The 8,014-nt window shown below is 48.1% G+C and overlaps 1 long non-coding RNA gene across 1 annotated transcript; it reads right to left on the bottom strand.

Moving 5' to 3' along the window:
- Window positions 1–1,893: 1,893 nt before the first annotated feature.
- LOC135365807 (uncharacterized) lies at window positions 1,894–2,585 on the bottom strand. Its single transcript, XR_010413925.1, has 2 exons — window positions 2,423–2,585; window positions 1,894–2,070 (listed from the first exon to the last, which is right to left on the bottom strand). It is a non-coding gene; the product is annotated as an uncharacterized LOC135365807 (long non-coding RNA).
- Window positions 2,586–8,014: the final 5,429 nt, after the last annotated feature.

Here is an 8,014-nt window from a genome sequence, read left to right as displayed (position 1 = left end):
GAATTCGTCCTGACGTGTCCTGACATGCCCCGATATGCATGCTTTCCTTTGTTAACGCTTTGTATTTTGTCTTTTTTGACAAGGAACATTGTCGTCTTGACGATAGCGCTGCCCTGAGTTCTGCGCGCGTTGATTTGTTGAGTGCCTAGTCCTCTTATTAGCCGTTGATGGAGTTACATGTTAGGATATTCTGTTCTTTTGCAAGTCTCATTTAGTAAGACTTTGGAATTCCTTCGATCAGCTTTCATGCATGGTGCTCTTCTGCAATAGTTTCCTATGCAATCGTTATAGAAGAATAAAGGAAATAATCTTGGGATAGTGATTCAATAAATAATAAGTCCCCTGTCTAGAGCGCACGCGTCCTTGAGCCACGCAGGTGCATGATGACGTCATACCGTGGCTTCACTGCAGATTGACCTTGTCTAGAGGAGCATTAGTGGAAAAAAAACAGTGTAGCCCTGAGACAATAGGATGATGTCTGGACCAATGAGAACGGGCAGCAGAGGGCGCAGGAATGCTCTTCTCACTTAGCCTCCCGACCAATGAGCAACGAGAGAAGAGGGCGCAGGAATGCTCTTCGCGCTTAGCCTCTCGCAGGTGGCGGGAGGAGCGCGCAGAGGGCGCTACGAGTGCGCGCATGCGTAGCACCCGTAGAGTGGCGCTTACGTCAGTCCACCTCTGGCTCTCGTTGGGAAAAGACGTGCGGTCGTTCGCTCCGTCGTCACTTGATCCCTGGCTGTCGACGAGAGCGGACGCTCCGTCGCAGCGGGGAAAAAGGTGAGTGATTTACCGATGTTTGCGCGTTGTTTTACCGTGCTCGTGTTAAGCCTTTTCTCGCATGTTTAGACTTGTTTAGCGGTGTCCAAGCCTGTTGACGCACGTTTACCATCGTGTGGTTCCCGTCTTGTGTTAGCCGCGAAGTGTTGTGACGCTGTGGTTAGGCCTAGTCGATTGCCTTAAGCCTTTCCCCCCAATGTGTAGTGTTTTCTCCGTGCTGTTTAGCAGTAGCGGTTAGGCCTTTTCCCCGCGCTCTGGCATGCTTAGACTTGTCGAGCAGTGTTGCCATTTTTACGTGTCGCTAGTACTTTCTTGTTCTCTGTGTTTCTCGTACAGAGCTACGATGCTGGCGCCATCTGGTGTGATGCCTTGGAACTAGCGTGCCACCTGCCTCTGCAACCGTCGTGCTCCAGTCGCCCGCACCGGCGTGATTTCTTCATGATGGCGTCGTTGATTTTCAAATAAATCATTTCCCACTGTCTGCTTCCTTTCTATCTAGTTTTTTATTTCCTACAACCCGAGTTTTACATAGAAAATCCACGACAAGTATTGCACTGAGTCAGATTTTGCCCAATTTAAAAATTTTAAAAATTTAAATTTTTAAAAATTTTAAAAGTAATTTTAAAATAATTTAAAGTAAAAAGTGCAATACTTGCCGTGGATTTTCTGTGTAAATCTTGGGTTGTTACATTACTACTTAGAACGTCCCAGTAAACAAGATACGCCCTGGAGCATAGGTCGGGAAGTTACCCGTCAAAAAGAACTCGTTACAAGTAATGTTAACGTGCGCAAAATGTAACGAAGAATAGTAAAAGAATAATACGACTTAGCGAGCAATTTGACACCTCCCTCCTCTCTCACCCCCCCTGTTACCCCCAATTTTGCAATTTGCACCCCCACCCAATTTTTTAAAAAAATTTTTTTTTCGATTTTTCACTTAAAATCGCTCATACACGCATAAGAATGCGATAATAGAGCGTAGAATATAATTTTCAATTAATAAATTCAATTACTATTCATTCCAACGAGAGAGAGAGAGGAGGAAAATATCAAATTATCGTTAAGTCGTGTTATTCTATAATGAGACACACGAAAAGAAGCGCACATACGCATAAATGCACTTTCTAAACTCATTTAATAATTCAAGTCATTACTATACACATTCAATTCATTAATGTGTCAGTCCAGGTTCGGTAACAGCATCAGCCCATGGGCGCCGCCATTTGCAAAGCGTCACACCAGGCAGGTCGGAAAGCATCACGTCAGGTGGCAGCACCGCTGTCATCATGGGGACTTCCGTGGAATGCAGAAAGAAACAAAACAAAAAAAGTGCTAACGAGGGGAAAACACGCGCGAAAACAGGCACACACACACACACACAAAATTTTCACCATCGCGAATATGTGCGGGCATGCACCGACGAGTATAGCAACAAGGGTCATTGACAGAATGGCGTACAAGGGAATTGCAAACATGTTTGGGCATGCACGGACAAGAATAATAACAACAAGGGGAAGACTTTCTACTAATCGCAACAAGATAAATCGCCAAACATACACTACTCCAATACACGCTGACAAGTAATCGCAGTTAGGGGGTAGGTAAACGCGACAACAGAAGAAGAAGTATTAAAACGACAACTCACCGACATCCAAGCATATCTGTGTGCACACACACCGCCCTCCATCTTCTTTACATGACTAAAGAGTTCACCAGCACATCAACGGTCACGATACGAGCGACGCGCCAGACGTCCGCACCCGACGAGAGGCAAACAGAAAACTGAATCTGGCGCCCTCTCCGCGGAGCATACGTCACACGCGCGCGCGCTCGCAGCGCCACCACGTCTGCCGTCGGACGTTTCGGTTTTGGTCTCGTCGCCCTTCACGTCTCGCGCGCTCGCAGCGCCACCACGTCTGCCGTCGGACGTTTCGGTTTTGGTCTCGTCGCCCTTCACGTCTCGCGCATGCGCTTCGAGCACGGTGGTGGCGGTGGTGGTGGAGGATTCGCTTTCGTTCTGACGCCCATTTCTTTACGTTTTTTATTTGGAAGCGCCGTATAAAGGGAGAGCGCGCTATCCGCGCGTTATCATTCAGACCAATACTTGGAAAACACCATGTGTGGTTTATTCTCCTGCGTTTCTCGCCGTCGCCAGGAAAAGACAAAAAACGAAGAACTTCGCGAATTTATTCGCGGCATCGTGGAGGAAGCTTTTCAAGTCCACCGCCTGGAATGGTTGCAAGCACGTCAAGAAATGTGTCAGGACAAGATGAAGACGCTCGACCGCATCTTAGCGGCGGACAGACTGACGAGAAAAAAGTCCACCTTTAGTCTGGATAATCTGTATTGGGAACGCAGTTCGGACCTCGAGCACGACGACGACGACGACGTGTAAATAAAGCGATGTATTTCTCTATGAGTCTCAGTCTCTTCTTTTTCTTCGCGCAACGTGTGCACACACGTCATGTCTAACCCCGAACCTTTTCGTTTCCGCCATCCTTTTCGTTGTATTTTAAGCGGCCCCTCCATGTGCGGTAAATCCACATTCGTAACGAACGTGTTGAGGAACCTGAACAACGTCGTGGACAAGCCTCCCTCGCAAATATTCTACGTGCAGAAATATGCGTCACCGAGCATGCAGGACGAATTTGGGGACTCCGTAAAATTTACCAAGGAGCTACCTCGCGAGTGGGATACGTCGCGCGCCACGCTCATCATCGTCGACGATCATATGACCGACGCCAATTCCTTGAAGGAGGTGACCGATCTTTTCATTCGGGGTTCTCACCACGCCAACGCGTCGATCTTCTTACTCGTACAAAACATCTTTTTCAACAGTAGCCATTTTAGAACTATATCCTACAACGCCAGTTACGTCGTCCTGTGGCGCACCGTGCGCAGCGTGCACCAGATGGAACATTTCGGCCAACAGCTATTCGGTAGAAAAAGATTAGAGTATTTTCTGGACGCATATAAACAAGCGATGTCGTCACCCCACGCTTATTTACTCGTGGATCTTCACAACTATACGCACGAGGACCACAGGTTGCGTAGCAATATTTTTCCGGGAGAACGTCAATATATCTACGCTCCGAAATGAATCTCCGTCCTCATCTCACTTTACTCAAAGTACTTTCCACTTTACCCCCTCCGCGCCGTCGTCACGTCTTGAGACGTTCTTCCTCCTCCGACATGAAACACCTCTCCGAAATTTGTCTCAATGTATTGAACGGAAAAGTGTCGTTGGCTCCAGATACGTTCGCGCGTTTGAAGAAGCACAAACGCTTCTTACGCCGGCTCGCATACAAAAAGATTCACAAGAATCCGCAACGTTTGAAGCACTATCTGTCTCAGCAGCGAGGGCAGGGCGTTCTTTCGTCGGTGGTTCCTCTCCTGCTTTCCGCCGTGTTGAACCTTTTCGACAATGGCCAAGAGAATTGAAGTGACCAGTTCTATCGGAAATATTCTTTCTTCTAAGGAGAGTGACGACGTCAAAGTGAAACTCATACTGCAGGCACTGTACCGCATACTCAAGCAGTACGGATTCGATCCCTACGACAATAAAAACAAGACGTCCGACGCTACAAATGACTTTGACTATTCGCTCCTCTCTCCAGAGGTTGACGAAGAGGAAGCGGAAAGAGTCGTCTCGGAATTAAAAAAAGTTATTTCCTGGGATAGCGAGGGTTGTGTCTCCGTGTCGGGCAAGCCCATCAGACACTCCTCCGTTTACGAACTCGTTAATTATTTGTTACAACGTAAGACGGGGAAGAAACCTTCCTGGTTCCCCAAAGTCTCGAAACTATTGCGCCTGATTTCCCTTCCCAAACCTCGCGAGTCTCAGCAGCAGCAGCAGCAGCAGCAGCAGCAAGCCTCAATTGCGTGGACGACTTATGGAGGGATATGAGAAACCAGAGGGTGGTTTGGGGGGTGTGGAACGTTATAGAAAAGCGCATCACTTGAGCAAAAAGAAGGCTCTTGCCATTCTCAGAAAGCTGGACGCCTACACCCTTCACCATCCGGTGAGAAGAAAATTTAATAGGAGACGCATCATCGCGCTCAAGATCAACGACGTGTGGCAAATGGATCTCGCCGACTTTTCAAAATACAAGAGATTCAACGGTGGCTACCGCTACATTCTCGTGGCGATTGATTCCCTCTCCCGCTTTCTGCGCACCCTCCCGCTAAAGACGAAACGCCCCGCCGAAATGAAAAGGCCATGATGCGACTTTTTCGGGGTGGTAACGTACCTACACGCATCTTTTGCGACAGAGGCGGGAATTCTACAACAAGACCGTCAAGGAGTATCTCTCACGAAAGAAGGTACACTTGTATTCGACCTTCTCTCCAGTAATCAAAGCATCGCAGGCAGAACGCGTGATACGCACTTTACGCGACAGAATATTCCGTTATTTTAGAGTAACGGGAAAATACCACTTTGTTTCCGCGCTTCCCAAGATCGTGCGCGACTACAACAACACCAAACACAGGACTTTGGGCATCAGCCCGTCCGAAGTCACACCCGAAAACGAATTGGAGCTGTTCAATAAGATAAATGGGAAGCCCGTCGTACCCTCCGTGAAAAAGAAGCTCAAACTGGGGGATAAAGTGAGGGTCCTACTTCACAGAAAAGGTTTTCATAAGAGCTCGGAAGGGAGTTGGTCGCCTCAGATTTTCACCGTCTCCCGCCTGAGAGACACCTCTCCTCCCGTCGTACACCTGGAAGATTACCGGGGTAAGGAAGTGGACGGATCTTTCTACCCGGAGGAGGTACTCGTCGTAACCCGAGACGCCAATCAGCCTTGGCCAGTAACGAAAGTGCTGAGAAAGAAGCAACTGAACGGTCAGAGCTTCTCCTTGGTTCGCTGGTTCGGTTACGACAAAGAACACGACAGTTGGGTTCCGAGCAGCGACGTGGTCAAGATTGGGAAATGACGTCAGACATCTACGTCCACCTGCTCTCGAACGCCAGCATGGATAAGTTTCCTTCGAATAAACTCAATGCCTTCACGGTAGCTTTCGATACTCCCCTTCAACTCTCGGATCGCTATAAAGTCGGCCTGATGGATCTCAGCATAAGTAACGATTTTTTAAATATCGGATACGAAAAGCAAGATGCAAAAATCGAGGTTTCTTTCGAGGACACGGTCGAAGCAGGGAGAACTTTTCGCGTCACCTCGGATCTCGAGAGGGATTTGGGAAAAGCCCTTTCGGAATTTAGCGTTTCTTTCGTGTACAATAAATCGCGATACGACTTTGTACTACCCGAAGACGTGAAAGCCGTGGAATTGGACCCTCGGCTCGCACAGGCGCTCGACTCGTTACTGGCATCACGCGAATCAGGTCGTGCGGTGAAGCCTCTTAAAATGAGCGAGCGCGAAGCCACCTCCATCTTATTGGAGCACGCCTCACCCGTCGCTTTCGGCGACGTCACTTTGAATTCGCAAACCACGTCCCTTCGTAACACACTCAACAAGTATTTCCAGACGCACAAGATGGAAGCAACGCTAGAATTCGCGGATAACGTCTACTCTCTGAAAACACCGAAAGAGTTCAACATTCCAGAACCTTTTTTAAAGCTGCTACAGTTCACACCCGTCGAGGGGCAAGAAGGAACTCTGCGCACCTCGCTCCCTGTAACGCGTCAATTTTCTTTCGTGATCAAGACGAAAATTCCTCGATCATTGCAAGTACATCTACCTCCCGGCTATTATGCTACGCCCCAAGCACTTCTGGATGCGATTAACCAACGCGTTGGTGAACGCGTGCACTTCAGCTTCGATCGAGCCGAACAGAAATGTAAAATTCGGCTTTCCGAGGGAACCTCCACCCTAAGACTTTCCGAGTACCTGGCCGTGCTTTTGGGTTTCGAATCGCGTACCCTGTTCACATGGGAGGAGGAGGATGCCACGAGCTCAGTCGAGGTACTCCTGGAACCTCCATTTCACAACATAATCGTCTACACGGATATCGTAGAACCCACCTACGTGGGGAGCGGAAAAAAACCGATATTAAAAATACTACCCTTTTATTACGAGAAAGACAAGCACGTCGTTACCTACACGTTAGATAACATCCAGTATTTTAACCTGTCTCAATTCGAAATTCCCTCAGTGACGATCGTTCTCGCAGACGAAACGGGAAGACGTTTACCTTTGCGATCTAAAGGTAGAACCAATCTAACGTTGCATTTCAAATATGTACCGTAATTCTTCAAAAATAATCCCCGTGTATACGGGTCCCCTTTTTCAACGCGGTGGCGGTGTGTTGAGCAACATATCCAAATTTATTGTACCCATCTGGCAACAAATAAAACCTATCGCCAAGAAAACGTTAAAGCGCTTGGCGCGAAATTTGGCCGACGGCGAAGGAATATCGCGCGCAGTAAAAAAAACAGCAATTGCGACGGGGAGAGACGTGTTGGATTCCATGCAGGGCTCGGGGAAGAACAATGGGAGGATACGCCGCAAAAGACAACAAAAAGCCACACCTGTCGAAGCACCTGCAGACATCTTTGGTTCTTTTTGAGCGAGAGGGTCACATATCCACTTCGCTCCCGTCATGACGTCAACGAAAGGAAAAATACAGACTCAACGGTCACCGCATTGTCTTACGAGTGACGTGATGATATTCGACCGCCCTTCTGTTCATACGGAGTGGAAGATACTTCGTACCAACTTTTTTATCCGGTCAACGGAGTAAATAATTCCGTGATCGAGTTTTGTATTCAAAATTTACAAAGGGCGCACTTGGATCTCTACGGTAGCTTTGTGTCTTTGACCGCGCGCATTGTTCGCGACGACGGGGAAGAAATGGACGAGAAAGATGTCGTTTTCCCAATAAACCATCTGTTGAGCGGCATGTTTAAGACGGTCACCGTTTATGCGAACAACAAGCTCGTCAGTTCCAACGAGTTGTACGCCTACAGGAGTATTTTGGACGTCGTGCTACATTCCACGCTTATGGCTCAAGAAACAGTGCACGCGGCTGGACTCTATGTCGAGGACGGACGAACATTTAAAGAACGATTACGACGTCTCGTCTCGCGGTCCGAAACAACGTTACGAAGCGACGAAGGGTGGAAAATACTTTAACCTGGTCGGTCAGATCAATACCGACCTGTTCCAACAGCCGCGACTGATGCTACCTGCCGTCGAAATTCGCATCATTTTCCTATTAAACAACGACGAATTTAAACTCTTATCGGTCCCGAAAGACAAGAAAACGTACAATTACG

Source organism: Ornithodoros turicata, chromosome 8 (assembly GCF_037126465.1).
Source record: "Ornithodoros turicata isolate Travis chromosome 8, ASM3712646v1, whole genome shotgun sequence".
Lineage (NCBI taxonomy): Eukaryota > Metazoa > Arthropoda > Arachnida > Ixodida > Argasidae > Ornithodoros > Ornithodoros turicata.
The sequence above is the reverse complement of the archived record's forward strand: the minus strand, read 5'-3'. Positions and strand labels throughout refer to the sequence as shown.